The 22,141-nt window shown below is 45.7% G+C and overlaps 1 protein-coding gene and 1 non-coding gene across 6 annotated transcripts in view; one reads left to right on the plus strand and one right to left on the minus strand.

Annotated features, from left to right (window-relative positions):
• The window catches only part of LOC149350915 (dopamine receptor 2-like), a 240,260-nt gene that overhangs the window by 12,759 nt on the left and 205,360 nt on the right, over positions 1 to 22,141 (minus strand). The window lies entirely within an intron of this gene.
• Positions 1,056 to 1,129, plus strand: TRNAT-GGU (transfer RNA threonine (anticodon GGU)). Its single transcript has one exon. It is a non-coding gene; the product is annotated as a tRNA-Thr (tRNA).

Consider the following 22,141-nt stretch of genomic DNA (forward strand, 5'->3'; position numbering starts at 1 on the left):
GCTAACCAGGACGGCAAGCTTATGGTAGGGCGAGAGCGAATTGATCAATAACTCGAAGTGGGAACTGTGTTGGTCAAATGTTTAGGGGAATCCCCCAAGGTGGAGTAGATTTGTAATAAGGGAGTAATTACTCATTGTCATCCACCCCAGCGCAGCCATACGGCTACAAAGGAAAGCTATACAGCTTTCTCAGAAACTTCGTAGTTAAAGAAAAATTCGTCCTGGTCCGCGGTTCGAACCCAGGACCACCGCTTCACTGGAGCAGTCGCTCTACCAATTAAGCTAACCAGGACGGCGAGCTTATGGTAGGGCGAGAGCGAATTGATCAATAACTCGAAGTGGGAACTGTGTTGGTCAAATGTTTAGGGGAATCCCCCAAGGTGAAGTAGATTTGTAATAAGGGAGTAATTACTCATTGGCATCCACCCGAGCGCAGCCATACGGCTACAAAGGTTATTGATCAATTCGCTCTCGCCCTACCATAAGCTTGCCGTCCTGGTTAGCTCAATTGGTAGAGCGACTGCTCCGGTGAAGCGGTGGTCCTGGGTTCGAACCCCGGACCAGGACGAATTTTTCTTTAACTACGAAGTTTCTGAGAAAGCTGTATAGCTTTCCTTCGTAGCCGTATGGCTGCGCTCGGGTGGATGCCAATGAGTAATTACTCCCTTATTACAAATCTACTCCACCTTGGGGGATTCCCCTAAACATTTGACCAACACAGTTCCCACTTCGAGTTATTGATCAATTCGCTCTCGCCCTACCATAAGCTTGCCGTCCTGGTTAGCTCAGTTGGTAGAGCGACTGCTCCGGTGAAGCGGTGGTGCTGGGTTCGAACCCCGCACCAGGACGAATTTTTATTTAACTACGAAGTTTCTGAGAAAGCTGTATAGCTTTCCTTTGTAGCCGTATGGCTGCGCTCGGGTGGATGCCAATGAGTAATTACTCCCTTATTACAAATCTACTCCACCTTGGGCGATTCCCCTAAACATTTGACCAACACAGTTCCCACTTCGAGTTATTGATCAATTCGCTCTCGCCCTACCATAAGCTTGCCGTCCTGGTTAGCTCAATTGGTAGAGCGACTGCTCCGGTGAAGCGGTGGTCCCGGGTTCGAACCCCGGACCAGGACGAATTTTTCTTTAACTACGAAGTTTCTGAGAAAGCTGTATAGCTTTCCTTTGTAGCCGTATGGCTGCGCTCGGGTGGATGCCAATGAGTAATTACTCCCTTATTACAAATCTACTCCACCTTGGGGGATTCCCCTAAACATTTGACCAGCCGAAAGCGTTTGTAAAGCTGAAGAGTAAACGCGGCCGAATTCTACCCTACGCATCTGGCTGAGACTGATTCAAAAGATGCGACTGGCAGTAGGTATGACCCTACCTAGAATGCGCAAGTAAACTCAGGCGAACAGCAAGTGTTCAGGAAATTTCTCACAGCTATCATTGTAACCTACGCATCACGTATATGGCCGGCAATGTTTTTTTTTTTCTTAAATTCTTTCAGCAGAACCACTTCAATTTTGTCTCAATGAACTTCGGCCAGAGGGTTTCATCCCGGGGAAAGTTAACGGTGGCTGTCCTGTAATTTATGGAGAGAAGTTGATACCGAGCCTGTAGATATGCGATGCCATTTTTCTAACGCTGTTTATAGGACTAAGCGAGGATCCAGGGTCCGATCAAAGGATACTCTTCTTAGTTAGGGCGCTGAGCACTGTAATATGTGCTAAATCGGTCTCGCAGTCACGTGCTCTAACCCAGAAAAGCAGCTTGGGCTTGCTGGTATTACATGCTGAAGTTAACAGCGCAGAACGTAGACGGGGACACGAGACTAAGACACAACAAGCGCTGACTTCTAATAACGTTTATTTGAAAGATACAGGGGCTTCTTATAACCTTATGTATGAAGGCAGAGCACGCGTGAATGTGATGTTTACAGCCGCATGTCTGTGACACCTTTTATGCCTTCGTACAGATGGTATCACAAGCCTCTATATCTTTCATATTAACGTTGTAGAGAGTCAGCGCTTGTTCCTTCGTCTCGTGTACCCGTCTACGTTCTGCGCTGTTAACTCCACAGTGTTCTAATCGTCGACAGAATTGGCTCGGTCGTTTGGAAACAATTACTAAACTTCTCAGTTTTACTGTCCACCCGTACATTCTTTTTTGTGTGTGACATGCGTCTACTTTAAATTAAAGTCACCATCCTTGAAAGCTGTTTTTATGCCTTTTGTCGTTCCACAGCCAGGGCTATGGCAGGAGAAAACGCTGCTTTGCACATGGGCAGACGCCTGACTACGCCGTTGCCATCTGCGCTACCCCTTCTCAACTAGCACCAGCGGCGGAAATATCACCTTATCGTTGCCTCGCGTGGTGCTGTTCATAATATTTCGGAAAGTATAGTATAGCAACTCAGTGGCTTACGACGTCTAAGCGCTGCGACCAAACGTGGTATCAGAGTTATTCTAAGCATAGAGCAGATAAACCTGAAGGCGATAATATATCAGCCTTTTCATTATAGTATACTCAAAACACAGCAGCTCACCTGAGGACCTCAGGAGCGGCTGAGGAAATGAAAGTTCCTAGGCAGCTATTTGCGTTCTTTATTGCGACTAACACTAAGACACCCTTTATTCATGCTGAAAAACTACATGAAGTAGTTCACATATATTTGCCGAGACACCTTTCCTGTCTTATCGAGTTCTTTAGTTAACCGAGAGTTTTAACTTCCGAAAATTATCAATCTAAAACCGTACTTTTAAAAGTACTTCTGCTTACAACTACTTCCGGCTGTTATCTATAACGTATCTGTAGCGTTTCTTCGGGAGATTGCCATAGACTATAGCCGAGGTGAGATTTTTACGCAACATGAACTTCTTTCCTGCAATCAAAAGCCAGACCCTAAACTTCAAATATCCTATTCACGGCAGTTGGTAGCCCTTATGGAACAGGGAGAAGCGTGCATATGATAGGAATATTCAGGAATGCAGCCACAGTGTCAGTAGGAAACATGGCAGTCGTTTGAACTATAAAAGTGAGACACTGAAGCAGTTTCGGTTTTGAGGAGCTCAGTGACACGAGCGCGAGCAGAACAAATACAAATTAAAAGCACTTGAGCTACCAGTGCATGTTTTAAACTCTGCAGACTCAGGCATAAAAAAAAAAAATGTGCACTCAGAGTGGCAGAGCTTTTGCTGAGACTAGCGAGAGGTCTTTACAGTTAAAGCCAGGCGACACCGCTGGCGTTTACATGCTATGTGATGTGGTACACAGAAAGAATTCCAAAAGGGCAGCGATGGAAACTGCATGTATGCGACAAAGACTCCTTGGGGACGCAGTCACAAGCCAGAACAATATTAAGGTACAGGTAAACGTAGTCAAGCTGGAAAAGGGCTGAAACAATTTTTTTTTCACGTAAAAATGATGAGATGATATGATAGGAGCCAAGTTGCGCCCCTCAACGAGCGCTAAGTCAGCCTGTATACGTACTATCAGAGATGAAAGTAGCTAAACTTTGAAGGAAAGGGGGGGGGGGGGGGTTCAGTTATGGTTGTCTCCGGTGGCACATACTACTCTGAACAATATAAACATGCTCAACTTAGAAACTCTTCCGTTACTTACAAAACAACTAGCGAGCACCGCTTCCGCATGCGGCATATAGTTCTTAGCGCCTGTTGTCTGCGGGCTGCGGTGTGCGGCATGAAGGAATTTCAGTTTGGCTCATATATCGACAAGCCATCACGTGGCCGGCAATGTATACGTAGGTACCTTTTTAAGGCGGAAACTTGGGCTAGTTGGAAAGCGTTTGGAATCATATTTAGTAGGTAGGTAGTAGGTACCTTTCAGTACCTACTATCTATCAGTAGGTACCTTTCGCTGATATAACAGCGGGTGTAGCATAATGCAAGGCGTATCACCAACCTCTCATGCGCAGTCATGAGCACTTTCCAACTTCCTGGTGGGAAAAAAGAAAAAAGAAAGGAATTCGCTGTACTGACAGTTTTTATTAAGGTTATCGCGCATATCCCTGAGTCTCAAACGTCAGATTACGCTTGTGAGCGTTCATGATGTCAAATACAGACTGACAAAAAAAGAACAATGCAGATAACATGAACTATTCAGCGTTCAGAATGTACCGAGTAGAAGAGGTGATAACACGTTGGCGCGTCCAGTACACGATGAATTCTCACCACCAAGAGCAGCCTGAATCGAGCATAGGAAGGTTTATTGCCGGGGTTTGTTTGCCGGTATTTGACGAGAACACAGCCGCAAAATGTTATGCCTTGCCTTCAAAAAGTTAGTAGAACGGAACCGTGGAAAGCTGTGTATGTATATATACGCCTTTTTTTTGTTATGCGAACAAATTTGATTTAAAAGCGTGGCTACCATTCTGGGCAAAAGCATTTTTGAGCGGGAAACCGTGTATGAACACAATTTTTTCATATAATGTAAGATTTCACTATAACAGTCAATATACCCGCAGATCTCCGGTCAAAAGGCCACGATTGTTTTGCTGTTAACGTTTTTGAGAACTTCCAAAGCGTTCCCTATTGTTTTCTATGGCAGTCTTACCTGCTCTATGCAAGCGATGGACAAACTAAAAAAAAAAAACACTTTGCTGCATCGCAGGAATGGACCTAGCATGAATATTTCCATGACAGTAGCTTACAATTTTCCAGTATTAAAAATTTTTGTTCAAGAATGTTGGACATGCTAGAGAATGCTGACTATCATTGTATTTGTTAATAAAGTTTCAGGGGTGGTATAAAAAGGATAGTTTTGTCTTCGTGGTATGTGAGTTAGCGCAGCCGTATGTACTTGGAAGCCGACCTGGTTACTGCATGACGTACTGCTCGTCTTAATTTCTAGGAGTGAAAAGAGAATTATAGGGTACAGAGGGGGTAACCTTACATGACATAAATGTCACCAAGTGTCAGGTCAACATGCAAAACTGGCAATTTAATCGTAAATTTTAGGTAATGGGCGTGTAGCGCCGTCCGGCAATAGTCCGAATGCCTTTTCGGAAAGGATGAAAGTGTCAAAAGTGGTTTGAGATGCTGTCAATCAAAATAAGCGAAAACAGTTCAGCAATTAATAAAGCAACGAACAATACAGATATAAGTCATTTGAGAAAGAGGCTTGTTTCTTCTTTCTGAAAAAATGCCTTCAGCACAGGGTAGGTTTTGTGTGATATCAAGTCATATGTTGGCGCCAAGGAAGTATTAAAAATAAGCGACTAGAAACTACTTTACGCTTTCAACGGCTTAAATTTCAATGGCTACAAAATAAGCAGTTCATTGGCGCTATAACTTGAATACAATTTATAATCCATTGTAGTTTAGTGGCATCATTCAAGCAATAAAAAAATTACAAAACAGTTCTTGGATCTGCAGCTAGGAGACGTCCAACACATAAAAGTGCACAGATACAGGCAATCTTTATGAAAGAAACAAATACGGGCCTGCCCTTTAACAAATGTGTAGGGATAGACATCAATACAAACAATAGAAATACTATTTACAGATGCAGGTAGCGGAACACAGTTCACAGAGGACACATCGTATACTAAGTAAGAGCAAGAATACAACATGGTGTTCCGAGGAGGAACAGATCACGGTATGGAGGAGTAGCATGTAAAAATACAAATTGCCTTTAATAACGAGTACATGGTTTGGCATTGAATATTGGACAATAGTTTTTATACTCCTCGAGGAAATTCTGTCCAAGCCTTAAATCAACTGGGGTTTTATTTCGAACTTTAGCGCAAACACACTGTATGAGATGCAGTATGTGCCATTTTACCCCGATAGGAGAGATACTGGCGGCTTTCATTACTCCCTGACGTTTTTCGCTGAAGGGCAAAAAAAAAATTTAAGTACGGTCATTCGCTCATGTCGCATCCAACAGATACAGTAAAGGTAACGCATGAAGGTACGAAAATATTAAAATTATCTAGAGCAAGTAGCTTAGTCTAAGAAATGGCTGCCTACTTATTGGTGTAACCGTTAAACTACGTGTTCTATCGAGAAGATATTGATATTTGAGGCGACGCTAATATTTACGTTATAGTGACTTAAGATATCCTATAATTTCTTGGTAATTTCTTGGCAAATTTTTCTTTCGTAAACTATAAGCAAGACGCTAATATTTACGTTATAGTGACTTAAGATATCCTATAATTTCTTGGTAATTTCTTGGCAAATTTTTCTTTCGCAAACTATAAGCAAGCTACTCTGGCCAAGAATATTACTGGCAACGAAATTGTGAAGTTCTGAGGAAAAACCTATAAACCACACAACGTTTTTACTTGCACAGCTGGACGTCATGAGCGACGCATTTATTAAGATTTCTTAGTTGTAGCGATGAAAAAGAGCAGAGAAACAGCAACAGTACATTTTACGCGTCATTGGGCGATCCTGTACGATATGAGAAGTACGCGAGCTGGTTTGCCGATGCATGCAACAACCTGCTGACTCCGGCTAGAGGAAGCCGAGCTCGGCCATGCGCGCTCTTGAACAAGCCTCTGTCAGCTTGCCCGCCGTCACGTCGCTTTTCTGCAAACGCTTCTGAGCGCAGCGCGTTTGTCATCGCACAACGCAGCTCGCGGTTAAAGCAGAACTGTGAACGAGTTGTCGAAGGCTTGGCACGCAGCGAGTGCCGCCGGGCGGACTGTGTCGGCGCCCGGGCGTTCCCACGAGTCCTCGTCGAGCCAACGGGCCAGTTGCTAATGAGAAGAAGCAAGAACTCGTTTGAAGTTCCGCTGTGCTCAGCAGCTGAATGGGAGCCGCGGCGGAAGCAATTCCAATGAGTGGGGAGGCTCCATTTACAGAGTCCCGACGTCATCACATCACGGCTGGCTGGGTTGCCGAACTGGCCGACACCCGAGATAAAGCGCCGGCCCGACACGGGGCCGCGCAAACAGGGCCCCCCGCGCCCACGCGCGCACCTGGTGGGGGCGCACCAATTTTTGGCACCCGCGTTGGCGGCGACTGGCTGCGCGCTCCCCACTTCCCGCCTTTTTCTTCCCTGGTTGTCTCCCTTGGCTCCGTACACGGACACCATTATGAATGTTAATACAGAAGAGAGCCGTGCCTCCAAGAGCGGAATCGGGCAATCGATCTGTGGCACGACAAAACGAACGGCCCTTTCTGTGTGCCCCCCCGCCCCGAGCGAGCCGTTCAGAGCAAACAGTCGGCCGAAAAGGCGCGCCAGCTCGGCGGTCTGCTTTTGAAGCCAGACGCTGTCTACGGCTGCTCGTCTTGGCGCTCCTTTTGCGCCCGGGCTGCGGCATCGGATTTGGTCCCGAGTGCGACTGGAAAAGTAAACGGACCGCGTAGCGCGCGCTGTTTTCGAAGAGCAGTGCGCGGTGAGCTGAAGAGCAGCAGGATGCTGCGGCAGACCTTAAGGAGCGTGACGTATGCCGCCTCCTGGCTCGATGAGCTGCGCTCGCATTGGTAGCAGTGGGCCGCCCAAGAATAGCGCCCATCCCGCTGCCACCACACGCAGGCAAGCAATGAAATAGTAGAAGGGCAGCCTTCTACATCTGTGACAACATCTGTGGCAAGCCTGCGCCGGAAAGCCCTTGACGCTTGCCTGCTAGTGACATAAAAGTCAGGACCAATGTCCAGACAACCGATGGATCACACGATTGACGTCTGCGACCTTAAGCGTTGGCAAACATTCTCCTCTTATCTTACTGGGAATACCCGCAAATATACCGAATGCCCCTCAATGTACTTTCCCTGGGAATAGATGAAAAAAAGAAAGGGGGGGGGGGGGGTGAGACAATAAGCGAGAAAACAGATGTAATATCTAGTAGGACGTAGTATCATGCAACGCAGTAGCAGTGAATGTGACGTTACTTGTCAGGAAAGACATCTGGCAGAAGGCGTAACCGTTTCTGATTTCGATACTTGCTAAGAAGCGTCTCTAATGAACGGCGCCAATCTGCCGTTGCTCGGCACTCTGATACAACGCTGCGCGTCGCTTCTCTGTCTGTACTTAGAAGCAGCAATATATAGCCCGATATTGCACAAGAATGGCCATTTCTTGCGAGGAGTGCACTATCTACAACTCTTCGTTCACTCGAAAACAAAAGCCACCCGTCGTTTCTGCGCGCCGATGAACTAGTTTTCCTGGAAAAATGAACTCTCATCAAAGGTAATCCCAGACACATCGTAGCGAAGCACACAGTTGAGACAGCTTCTCGAAATCAAGAAGAGCGTTTCCAATCCGCGTCCACTGATCGGTAAGAAGGGAGGAGTGGTACACTTTTTCACGGCGCTGTAATAAGCACACGGCGATGAAATACGCTGCTTTTAAGTATTAATGTTTTGAGTATTGCAACATTCTACCCGAGTTCCGCGACAAATGACCATCATTTAGCCGCTACTGCGGTGCAGAAATGCCGAGGAATTAAGCAAGCTCACGCTCACTGCTGAGCCTCTATTATTCATACTGAAATGGCAAGAGAATAGCATATCACCGCGACACAGTCACCGAGAAAACAGCTTCGTTCAGCGTCATACAACTCGAGTGTCTTGAACTAAGTAGTGCGTCAAATGAAGAGCTTTCGCGAACTCATATTTGAAGGTACAAACAGCGCGTGACTGCAGCAGAAACTATGCTTTCCAGCCACAGATAAGTGCCGCAGAGAAGGTAGGTGATAGGAACAAAGACAGACGCGAGCAGAAAAATGATAAGAACATGATTGAGGGAGATAAATTACTTGCGTGGTTAATAATAATTTACAAAGTGCAATAACCGCTGTTCGATAGCTAAACTGAACCACATTTGTTTTGGTTTATGACCACCTGGGATTCTTTAACGTGCACTGACATCGCACAATACACGGCCTCTAGAATTTCGCCTTCATCGAAATTCGACCACCGCGGCCCGAACCACATTTGGTATTTCTTCCTCGTGGTTCATTATTTGAACGTTTTCGCTTTCACTCGCAGTAATTTTATTCACATTTCATTCGGCTTCAACAAAACCCGCTCGGGAGCAAACGTGATGAATACCACATGCTTTCGCGTAACCAGCTTTTCGCATGACATGCTTTCGCGTGACGCTTTTCGGCGTTTCCGCCAAGTTGGAGCGCCACGGATTGAAACGAGACCGTTGACATGCAGATAACAACGATAACTTCGCCACCCGCCTCAACAGCAGACTCTCCTGCAAAGTGGTGCTACAATGCAGTTTATCCGAAGCTCGCTTGGTATGAAACCCTTTTGCGTCTCATAGTGCGTATACATCCCACCGTTAGCCATGATAGTGGTAATTAGGCGATTACATTCAAATTATCTTCAGGTTCAATTAGAAGTACATTGGTTTAACATCCTCCGAGCGGTTGTTGTTCCCACTATCGACCTGTCACCGCGGCGCTTTATAAGGATTGAATGCAGTAAGATAAAAAGAAACGGCGCGTCCTGCCGGGCGCAGGCTCGGCAAAAACATTATTTCACTCTAAAAGGGGAAAATCTGGCATTGAAATCCTTGAATCGTAATTGAGTTCTAATGCAGAAACTGAAACGTCCTTGTAGCTTTTTATACTGAGTCTCGGAGGTCCAAATACGTCATCATAGAGTATACAGTAAGGCGATTAGGGCTAGCTGGCGCGCCATTTCCTATATTCTGCGTTACGCGCATAATTGAATAAGAGCCAGCATTAAGCTAGCCCTCGTGTGTGCCCCCTTTTCAGCTTAGCGAATGTAACATGTTCCTTTGCGAGCATTCCTCATTTGCGAGTGCTGCTACCTTTTTGCAAAACTTTAAACACGACTTTTTCCTTTAAAAAAAAAAAGCAAACAAATCGCACCGATGGTAACCGATGGATTGATGGATCACACCGATGCATCGCACCGTGTGTTAATGCGGAGACTCTGGCAAGTTGGACATCATATTCAAGGAGGAAGAACAGTGCAGAAACACGGGACTGGAAAGAACACGACGGCACGGGAGTTGCTATATAGTATAGTCAGGGCGTTGTGCGTCGTGTTCTTTCTCGTCCTGAGTTACTGCGCTGTTTTTATTTCGTAAATACTTAGCCACGGATAAACTCATGAGGGAACATAAGGACACACGAAGATTGATCTCTAATTGTTGTACGCCTACATACAAGACAAGCAGAGAAATCGTACAATGAGTCGACTCACTTGCGCACGAAATGAAGGCTGGAGAGCACGAAAGCAACACAATATATTAGAAAGAGATAAGAAGCTGTTCCAAGCTGACTGGAATACGATCAGCGTACTGTTCCGTGCTATTCCCCGTGCTCCTCAGTAAGAAGGGGATTACGGCGCCAGGTATGGCTGTATATTCTATTAGAATGAAACTATGGGTTGTAGGATGACAATGTTCTGTTGCGTAGATCCACACTGGCAATTTACCCGAACGAGTCGGCCCTACGCAGCACGTTGATAAAGACAGGCCTAGAAAAGGACCTTGGCGTCGAAATTAGCTAAATTAACGGGAAAAGCCTCCTCGAATAAAAAAGATGAGCTCAACTTGTATGCAGAACGCAACAGTAGCGACATCGTCCTCATTTCAGACAACACAGGCTGTTAGCAGTGCTTGTGCTTGCGTTCCGTCTTCTTTCTAACATATATGGAGCCCATTACAGCTCGCAAATGATGCTGCGGCACTTTGTCCAAATGAAATGCCTGTATATAGATCCTGCTCCCGGCTACAACTTTGCCACGGGGACGGGAATAATTATTCTCATTGGCGATGAGGAGGCGTAAGTTGAAAGCAGCAGCAAGCACTGCCAGACTCGGCTGCGCAATTAATTCGTGATTTCGAGTCCCAGCTGTCCCGCATTTGTGCGGAAGTTTAGACAGAGACGACTTCATTTTTTTTGCTAGCGGAACAGAGTACGAGGGAAGGAGGAAGGGAGAACCGGCAACAACCCTTTGGAGACTCTCCGTGCGCGGAACATGTCGGGCTGATTTGTTTACGAGGCGGCACGAAGCAAAGGGGGGAAAAAAGAAACAAAGCAATTTTGCCCCAGAGCACCTCTCAATGAGAAGTCTGTTTTAGTGCCTGACCGCAGGGCACGGAGCGTGCGTCTCTCGTCGCGACTTCTTGGTGCATCCTTATATATGTAGATTTTTTTTTTCTGTGTGCCCGCTTCGCCGTTTTATGCGCGGATTAAGCAAAACAGCCGCAGGTGCCAACTCGGATGCCAGCTTATATTTATGAGTGTTTCTTGTCGCCGACGTGCCGTCCTCCGGCAGCTGGCTCAACCGCAGGAGCGCCGCCCGGGAATCGGTCGGAAGAGTAATGGGTTCACTTCGTCTCGTTCGCTTGCCTTCCGCGAAAGGGCGAGGAAAAAACAAAACAAAACAAGATATCCGTAGCGGAGGATGCATTTCACCGTAGGGCAGGTTTGTTAGAAAGTACGATACCAGAATTTATTGTGGTCTACAAATAATGAAAGATAAAGAAAAAACTATGAGCTTCGGTTTTTGTCGACGGCAATCGACCAGCGGTATACTGCTGGACACTGGATAACACGTGTGTACCGTCTGAAGCGTTCATTTTCATTTGGGGGCTCGGGCACAGCCTGCTCCAAATTCATCCAATGCAGGTCTCACTACGCGGCCTCGAACGCGATTAAAGGCCCGAGAGAGACTGGGTCAAGCAGACTCCAGGCCACTCGAATCTCAGGCGCAGCTGTGGCAGTGTCATGTTCATTCACTCCCCACGGTATTTCTGCGGGCTCTATATTAGCGCGAGCTGGCCAAGATATTCGAGCAAAGAGCTGTTTTCGCTGCGTCGCGGATTTCAAGGGCGACACAAAAGAAGGCCAAGCGCAAACAAGGAAACTGTTTCCGGCTCTGTCAAGTAATTACTAGACAGTCACGGACTTGGTCCTTCCAGCACTTCGGGCACGTACAGAAGGAGCTGGAATTGAAAAATTCTTTTTTTTTTGTTCGTATGTGCGTGTATGTGTATGGTATAATGCAGTACGTTTTTGAAAAAAAGCCGCGGCTCCTTCTCGAATGGCTGCTGAAATTCTTAACTCCTTGAAACCACGCACAAAAGAATTTATTACGCGGAGCTTCTTTTTTTTTGCTTCAAGGGAATGAAGTGGCGCACTGAGGCATGCATTCAACAGCAAAAAAATATCTATTAGCTTGCGGTTCTCGAAAAGGGAGCAATGTCAACGCGGAAACCGCGCGAAGAAAACATGTCGGATACTATAAATGCATATGAGACGAGACCACGGGGGGGGGGGGGGGGGGGGGGGGGAATAAGAAGTAGAAGACCACTGAATTGGCTTCCTACACCCATAGGCGCCCTTCCTTTCGAGACAAAGTAATTATAGGAAAGGGAGCAGCGCTATACCCGTTGTGGTCCCACTTAGTACAGTCCAATAAGGAATCGAGTTATAAAGGAATGAAAGGGACAGGAAAGACTGAGGGAGAGTAAGAATCGCATCAACAAGGGGTGAGTGAGGCCGCTACAGCAGCAGTAGCAGCATGATGTATAGAGCTTTGGGCGGCTGAGGACTCTTCTCATGTTTTTCTTTGACGCGTAGCCTGTAATTAAAGATTTAACTTGGGTGAGCTCGAACACGACGAAGACCTTCCCGCCACACGAATCGAGCTAGGAATAACCGCGCTACTAGCGCCGTTCTCAGGACTGGGTAATAATAGAGTGTTGGATAGCCTTTGAAATAAGATTGGAAGCTTTAGTTTAAGCAAACAGTCGTACGATTACCCGATTGCGGACGGGATTTCACGTATACTTGCGGATTGGGCTTGTTGGCCTGATTGTATGATTTTAGAAGCGCAGCGCGAAACGACGAGGCCGAACAAAAATGCAGACAGGACTGCCTTTGTCTGCTAGATCTTTACACATCGCTACAACATCCATGAAAATAAGCGTGGCTGTTTTTCGAAGCCAGTTCTCAAAACCTCCAGTGCCTTGCTTCAATAAACTGTACCCGATGCCTGTCCTCAGGGTTTTTGAACATTGTTTGTCTTGTAAAACGTAAGCAAAATTATTTAATAATGCCTCGTTTGCCTTTAAAACACTCCTCTTGGGATCTTTTACACTTAACCTAACGTTCCTTGCACTGTTTGATATGTACCTTGAAGCACCGATTTCTGAAGACCGGGTGTCAAGTTATTGTTTATTCTTTTAAAGTCTTGAAATTAACAGCTGCTCAAATAAGACTTCAGCTATTTTAGTGCAGAGAAGGTTCAGTGGAGTTGCAGGGAGGGCGCTTGCAGTCTAGCTGACAGAGCTGGCAGACCTGGCTGATATCGCAGTTGCGAAAGAAAGTCTCCATCATACGTGACAACGGGGAGGGGCATATTATTGTCATAGTGGGCATCTGCGAACTTTGCCGGCTGCATGTCGTGCCTTAATCCTGCATCATAATTCCAGAAAAGGAAATCATTGGAATTCTAAGAGACTGCTGTTCTCGGATTGTCAACCGGTGATTTACGTGATGGCGGCGACTTGATGGCTACCATCCAGCGTTTGTGTTGGGCCCTCTTCATTGTGCTTTTGTTCGAGCCTATGCGTTATTAAGTGTGCAATGTGCAGCGATTGCACATCGACTCATTTATTTGCTTGCTATCAGAGGTGGAGCCGACGCAAGCGAGAGTGTTGACTATATTTTGCGGATCATTCTTAGCAGTGTCATGAATGAGGTGCAAGCCAGCCACAGGTCACGGAGGCATTGAACCCGGTCGGACACCTTCCGGAGAGGCATTGCATGCTATGAAACTTGAACTAGAGACTGATTATGCGTATGCAGTATACTTAGAATCGTTTTTGTGGTTGTTTCTCGTCACTACGCAGGAGTTCCGTGATTTTTCACTGGCGCAAAGATCGTCACTAATAAGGAGTATACGTATTCGCATCTGTAAATATTGTACTGGTCATCTCTGCGGACGTGTGTATGAATTTCCTTTTTTTCTTACGCATTGTAGGCCTGCCTATAAACTGCCTGATTTTGGATGGTCAAAATTTACAGTTTTCTGTTCGTCATGCCATACATAGACTGGCGATTACTGCTATTTGCTATGCTTAAACAACAATATATGGAAAGAAAGGAGGTCGGAGCGAGGAAATGGAACACACGTGAGTGGGCCTTGCTCTCAGGTGTACGTCATTTGCCCGAACACTCGCTATATACAACCAAAGCCGAGCGCCATGCCATAGCTTCTTAGCCTTTGATTGATGCTTGTCTTTTGGTACTTTGAATACGTACTTTTTTCCAGAAAGGAAAAAAGTTGCTAAATACACTACGCGCACATAAATGTACATAAATGTGATGTTGCATAGTTAACGGGGAAAAGCAAAGCGGTGAACGCATTAAGAGGAGCGCCACAGAGAGCGAAGTGCTGCAGTAAAATGCTAAAAAAAAATAACGATGCACAAGCTAGATCCTGTATGTTGTCCGAATTGAAATGAAATGGGGCCCGCCTGCTTCTGATTCGAGCACCAACACCGCCGTGAAGGAGCACCAGTGCGGCGAGTAACTCTAGTCAAACGGCTGTTCGGAAGACCTTCAGAAAGGGGGAATGGCAGACTAACTTTTAGTGAGACTTCCGAGAACAAAGCGCTAGCCTCGAATTTCTGTAATTGTTCACCGAATATTTGGAAAAATACTCCTCGCCGTTCGGCAGGTCTTTCTGGAACTGCTGATGCAGTAAACACACTACTTTAAAGACTGCAAACTCGATGATTCGATACCAGAGTGCGGACGCGGATTGGTTGCAAGTACTTTTAAAGGGCAATATCTAGTGCTCCTATAGAATTCCGTTTCAATAGTAGCACTAAATGACATATGCTACAGAAAGGAGAGATAGAGGGCTTTTTCGCGTAGTATCACCACATTTCCTTTTGCCGAATATATTTAAGGACCGGCCTTGAACGCATCTCGTGAGCTGAACGCGAATTTTCCTTTTCGTGAAACAGCGGCAGGATGTGATGATATAAAGCGGACGACAAAGCCTGCCCCAAGGAAGGGGAAAATTATACCGTTTTGAGAACAGAAATATGCGAGACATTAAACAAAAAGAGAGATAAGCTGCCTTTCAAGCTGAGGTATGCGTATCCTGAGACGGTTATAAGCAGATAGACGAAGGGACTGTTACAGGTATTTAAAATCTTCCGCGTTTTTTTTTCTTAAACGCCTTCATAGAAATGGCAATACCTTCCGCTCCATTGGGCACCAATTCTGCGTAGCAGGTTTAAATTCTGAGTGCGTCAAGCCGAAATAAGCGGGTTACTATACAGGAAACCAAATCGCCGTGGAGGGTTATCTATTAGCTCTAGGGAGGACAAAGGTATGAGAATAAATGTGAAAGCCTAGATTTGAGTTAAATACTACGCTCAACAGAAAATAGAAGGCGAGCAGAATGTCAGATGTTCCGCCGTCGACTCTTTGAACTTTATGGGCACTCGATGATTGAACGAACTCCATCATGATACGGCCAGCGACGCGTGAAGTGTAGCGAACCTTGTACACGACTTCAGAAAGAATGGCGATTCTGCCCACGCATCTCAACGATATATGAGACTACCTTCACACATTATCTGGCTCAAAGCACGAATCAGTTTTAACGACGCAAGCTCAGTCTGCTTTGGGATTATTAGCATCGTGAAGATTTTCAGCGCTGTGCAGTTTTTAAGGTTACCACTATATACACAGGCTGCACACACGATTACGTGTAATGATATCTGAAGGCCACAGGTATTCGAAAGTTTGAACAACATTTTCCGTTTCAATATTGGATCTCTTATTTTTCATCTGTAATGCTAAGAGTGTGTGCGATACTATGAGCATTGTTCGGAGCTCGAACTAGTTGGGACGTACTAGGTGCGTACTCATGCCCTGCAAAGTGACACCTTTCTTACACGCAGGCTAGAGAGGAACGAACAGCAGCGCATCTGTTACCTTAACAGCGCGTCTAAACGTGTTACCTGTTCCTCTCTAACCTATGCAGGCAGAGCGGCCAGGCATTTTTACTGCTATGAGCGGGAGAACCCCTGCTATCGCGCTCCGCACGATGTTTCGTCGGGGTGACTCAGTCGTGCACGCCACTCATTGACCGCGTCGCCAGTCACAAGGGAAGATCTTGCAGTCATGTTCGCGCTAAAACCGGACTAGATTCCTGCAAGAACGAGCGTGCTTAGTCATGTTACGTTGCCACGCATATTCAACGAGCGTTTTAAAATGTACCGAGTGAAGCGAGGCGGACAGGTTTCGCGCCGCGCCTTCCCTGTTTTTGAAGTGAACGCTTCACTACGGGACCTCATGCTTCGATCTTCGGTTACCTAGTTTTGACCTTCAGCTGAGTTAGAGGTCAAACCACGAAAAAGAGAAAAAGAAATTGAATCAATATTCATGACTGGGAGTCGAACCCTTGGCTGCGCGAACAGATCTCCTTTAAGGGTCGCTCAGCGAGACCACTAGGCTGCCAACACACCTCGTCTTAAACCGCACCCCACTCTCGCGCTGTGCATTGGAGAGCGTCGCCTGCATCAACTTCCACGTGTTCCGTCCCGCGGCACTGTCTGCTCACCGTCGTGTTCTACGTAGCACAAATCCATGCTTTCGCTCTGATTCGAATGTAATTTTTTTCTTACAAGACAACAGGAACTTCTAAAGCTGCTACACTGCATCCTTTAAAGTGAGCCAACCAATCATGCAAAATTCAGCAACCCAGTAGGCTGGGCCGAATGGGCAACACACGAAAAACACTTCTGGTTGGTTTGGTTTGGTTTATGGGGTTTAACGTCCCAAAGCGACTAAGGCTATGAGAGACGCCGTAGTGGAGGGCTCCGGAAATTTCGACCACCTGGGGTTCTTTAACGTGCACTGACATCGCACAGTACACGGGCCTCGAATTTCTCCTCCAAAGAAATTCGACCGCCGCGGCCGGGATCGAACCCGCGTCTTTCGGGACTTCTTCTAGGGAAAACACTTCTAGGGAATATAATGCACTGCAAAACGCCAACCTATTGACAGAAAGAGATGGGAAGGAATGGCAAACGTTTGTCTAATTCCAACCGCCCCTCCTCCGCTCTTTTTTTTTTATCACGGACTTCTATATCTTGGAGACTTTCCTGTTTTTTTTTTCCCGTTCCTGAACTCTGTATACGCTACCGCACACTTTCCTGACGACGAACTTCTTATAATAAACTGATTCATCTCCTGTTTAGAAAAGCTCCGTCTAGTCCGCGCTCACTGTTCTCTTCAAGAAAACTAATCTACGGTAGGACTCAAGACGCCCTGTTAATACTCGTGTACGGTGTGACGTTGAACAAGCCGACTGCTCTGAGTGCAGAATATGTCGCAATCTAAAAGGTAATACCAATACGGCCTTGCGGCAAAGGGTCCTCCAGCGGTGTGCAGAACAATAACTTTAACACCGGTTAATATGTTACGCACATCGAATAATATAAATATCGAATGTCATAAAGGACTTGGCACTGCTTTCAGCGTTTGTGAGATGCAGCGTAATGTGATCCCCAGCGCTCATTCCTTTTTGGCGTCCGCAAGAAGTGCAGCATTGCGACTTTCGGTACACGACAGTCTTAAATGAAGTAGGAAATGCAGCACTGCACATACTGGTCCGAATACAAAATACTGCAATAACCATGTGGTTATTCACAGCATAAATAAAGAAATAGGAAGGATGCCTGCGCCGTGGCTGGATTAGTTAAGGTGTTGGCTTTAAACACAGTTGCAGTGTGGTTCCGTTATTTAAAGAAACACTAAACAGGACGTGTGCTCCAGAATCAACAGAAAGTACTGCAGAACCCATGTCTTAAAACTCAAGGTTTTTTTTTTTCCTGCTTTCTAAGCACACTTGCTTTCTTTCCCACCTACTCGTTAGGCCTGAATGCCCGATCAAGGCGATGCAGCAATTATGGCACAGGGTCTACAGTGGCCTACCTTCTTTAAGCATGAGCGCGACATGAATGGAGTCGTGAAACTATAGTTTTTAAATGTACGGTAGAGATTTTCTCATCTAGGGAAGCGCTGTCAATCCAATGGCGTTCAACAAGCACCAGAAACAAGAAGAGAGGTTGGGGAGTGTACTCCACTTTAATTATAAATCTTTAAAAGGACCGGGGCTCGCATCTGGGGGCGACATCGGCTACTCCTCTTCCTTGTCGCTCTTGTCCCCCTTCTCCTGTGCACAAGAAAAAGCGCCTTTTTTGTCCCCTTTCTTTGGTTTGTATTTTACTCTCCACAGCTCTAAAGAAAATTACTTCGCGTTTTGTGCTTTGAATAGCCGATCTGCTGTGCCTGAAGTGCCTAACACTCCATTTTCTCTTTTGGGAATAAAAGTGCTGTCCGAGGTAATCCGCAAAGACTTTTACTTCTTCTGGCACACCATGCATTAACTTTGCCTTTAAGCTCCTTAGCGAAGAAAATCTATTAAATTAACTAATTTTGGCTATTAAAGCTACATAATGGCAATGAAGGAGGTGTCACTGTTAATTAGGCGGCAGTATTAATTTAGTGCCTTTACCTACACGTCCACAAAAATACATTCTGGCTGTGAAGGAGTAACCAAAAAGCTAGAAAACAAATGGCTCATACATCAAACTGCGCGCGAACATCACCAAAGCGAGTGTAAAAGCTGGTCCAGGTACTGTGATCAGCCCGGCGTCTAGTTGCGCTGTTGATACGAAGGTATTTCCTCTGAGGAGAGGATAAAGATTTGATTAGTAAGGGTGACGAATCACCTGAATCTGCGTAAGCGTGCCACCAGCAAGACTGAGCGTAGCGAAGGAAATATTTCGTCGGAATACCTTTCCGTTCCACTCTGTCACCCACAGTCAAAACAACTTGTGACACAAAAGCTCATAGCTTTCGAGTAACACAAGTGCCCAACTCGGTGATAGATACGTTGCTGAAATAGCGAAGAGGCAGAAGAGTGAAAACAAAAACAAAAAAAAACTTCGTAAAATCGGCCGCAGGGGGCCGTACGGTTTTTATTTAGTATCATTCTTATGGTTATACTTTACTATCATATTTTTTCGCCAATATGAACGGTTCCCACAGCTTGTGATGTATCGAGTGAGAGCTATAGTAAGTAGTATGGGTTCTCCCGGCTCTTCCATCAAGACATGCTTATAAACGACCCAGAAAAAAAAAAGAAGCAGGAAAAGGCGTTGCAAAGTGCAACGTTCTCGTTCAAGAACAATTATATTTTTTCCCAAGAGCAGCAGCGCTCAAAAACATTGTGAATAACAAAAAAAGTAAATGAGACTATGCCTACCACGCAATCGGGAAAACTCAGCAATTTCAGAAAGTAGGCGAATACGCACTTCGTGGAATATTATCAAGAAGAGGATGATTAACCCTCTAGAGACAGCGCCGCTCTGTATATATTCACTGCATTCGGTGAAGACGAAATAGAGCTTTACTGACCGCAGAGAAGAAGAAGCACTGCGTGAGCAAGCGTGCTCCGTAGGGGGGTTGTCTGGTGTGTACTTGTGAAATGAGAACTGGATCCCTTTTTATGCACAAGAAATAGTGTGCCGCAGTTATTACACAGACCGTTCCTTGTTCAACGTTTCCAAAATTTTGAAAGGTATTCAGAATCGTCGAGCTGCTAACGTACAGCACAAATTATCCTTTAAATGCATCGCCTCATGTAACCCGTTGTTCGATACTGCTGCGTGTAAGTGCTGAGGGCTGAGCTCCGGAAGAGCCAGCGGCTCTCATTACCGCGTACGAACAGCGCTCGGAACTTTATTGCGCAGTGAATGCGACTCTAAACTACCTACGGAACGCGGAGCACATGTTAATGAGACCTCTAGCCCGCACGCTGGTCTGCTGCCTCGGCGCCTGCTACATTAGAGGGTACGAGCCAGGCTATTACGCATGGCTTCACATCGCTTCATGTAGTGGTGATGGGATGGGGAGCTGTGCACAGTTCGTACATTTGAGCTTTTTCCTACTGCTCTTTGTCTGATGGCGAGCGGGAAAAAAAGACCCAAAAGCAACACGCGGCCCTTGAACCACGCACTCGCGTATATTACAATATGATTCCACGTGCTTTTGTGTTACCGCTGCTATGTCGCTCTCGCCCAACCTGAGCTCTGCAAAATGCCCTTCGCGAACTGCACCAGCCGGGGCACTGGGCGCCCATGGCGTGTTCGTTCCATGCCCAGCAGTTCAGCCGCGGTGGTCGCATTGTGCGCTAGAAGACAGATTCTCGGCCTGCTGGACAAAAAGGGACGCTGTTTAATTGGGCACCGGTTCCAAGAAGGAAGAGAGATAAAAAAAAACAAAAAAACAAAAACAAAGCGAACGTAGAAATGCGGAGAACCGTTTGAGTCCTGCGACTTTGTAGAAAACACAGAGAAGTAGAGTGGATTACTTGAGCGAGATATATTATGCAGACAGCAATGTTAAAGCGTTAAAGCCAGCAGGAATCGAGAAATTTTCCGTCCGGATACTTTCCCGTGGATTAATGGCTGAATCGTCCTCTTGGAAAAGAGCCGAGTCTCCAAGGAGGCAATAAATAACGCGCCTTAATTTCGTCGTGGCGAAAAAAAAAATAAAACAGCGTGTGTTTGTACTTAAAGCGGGGATGTTCCTTCTCCATTATTATTTCTTCCGCTTGACATAGGAGCTTTAACGATGCCGGTAAAAGTTCTGGCACTGCGAATAGTGCGTCGTCTAGCTCCGTGCCTATTTCTGGAAAGTGGAGAGTTTTCGCCTGTCCGCAGTAAAAACAATGATAATGAACAAATGTGCGCATGTCCAAAAAAAGAAAATGGGCGCCCATTATGGCGGTACGATCAAACAGATCACTCTGTACTCAATTCCCTGAAATTGCCCTGCTATATAACCACTTCGAGATCGTGGGGCGTTCGTACATGTGATTCCTTTTAAACATAGGGATTCAGAACGTCGGTCATGTTCCGCGGAACTATATTTGAGAGGACTATATGTTCTCAGACTTCGTTTATCTCCACTTTTTGTCGTAAGGACTTTTACTCCACACACGCAGCGACAAATACCAAGGATGACGTTCGAAGGGCTTTTATGCGAGAGCGAAATTATGAAAAACGATCAGATCTCGTGAGGGAAGCGCAGTTGAGAGAAAATATATGCATGCCAAAGAGACGACCACACTTCTATGCGCGAGAAAGTCAAGAGCCTAACCTAACTGGAAGTTAAAACAACAAGATAGCTAGCCACCTGCTTGCTGGTGCTAAAACATGGCCGATATTTGGCTCTTTATTGGAAAAGTTCGGCGCATTTATTGAGAGCCCGGTATTGTCGAAGGCTGAATATGAATTTCAATCCGGCGTTCTCTTTAGTAAAGCAACCTCCTTATATATTCACTTTTCAGTGACTGAGCCGGGGGGCCGCAGCGTAAAAGAGTTTTTATTTGCGCCTACTCTGTTTGTAGAAATGTCATCAGTTCATTAAAGCGATCCTTTATAACAAGAAGAAAGCTTTGCATTTCCGTAAATGTTTTTTTTTTTTCGTACCTACTCACCGTGTGCTTGAAATCCGAGTTTCATTCAGCGCAATGTTCCTGAGGACAAGCAGATAAACTTCCCAACAATGAATTTGCAAGCCGCAAACCTCAGTCCGAAAGCCTTGGCCTAAAAGTTATTTGAGTTATGGTCCTTAAATTTCGCAAACATCCTCGTGTTTCAACACATTTTGGTTGCGTCACTGCAATAGCGTAGGTCGGATTTTGCACTTCACCCTATCATAACTAACCCTGCCCCTACCATCCTAACCCTTCAAAGACCATGCCTTCTCTAGTGTGATCTAAATTAGCGTGGCAGTACATTGACCAAAGCCCTCTGGGAGAATTTTTAGTTGACAGAAGTTAATGCCTTAGCATGGTTTACAAAATGTTAGCATGGTTTGCAGCGTTTGAATAGCTTCACCCGGTGTACACGTAAGCAGGTTGTTGAAGCCTCACTAAGAACGGCATCAACTAATTGAGTGTTTTTGTGCGTGCCTTGAAGTTTTCGGAGAGGAAAATCAGGCAGCGTGTTACCAAATAAGTCCGTCATATTACACTGTAAAGAGGGACATCTGGGTGTTTTTTTTTTTTTTTTGGCGTCCCAAGGAAGCTGAACATGAATTTTGATAAAGTGTGCATATATCAGAACAAGTTTGTAGG

The sequence above is a fragment of the Amblyomma mixtum genome, chromosome 3 (assembly GCF_055824585.1).
Source record: "Amblyomma mixtum isolate Tamu chromosome 3, ASM5582458v1, whole genome shotgun sequence".
Classification (NCBI taxonomy): Eukaryota; Metazoa; Arthropoda; class Arachnida; order Ixodida; family Ixodidae; genus Amblyomma; species Amblyomma mixtum.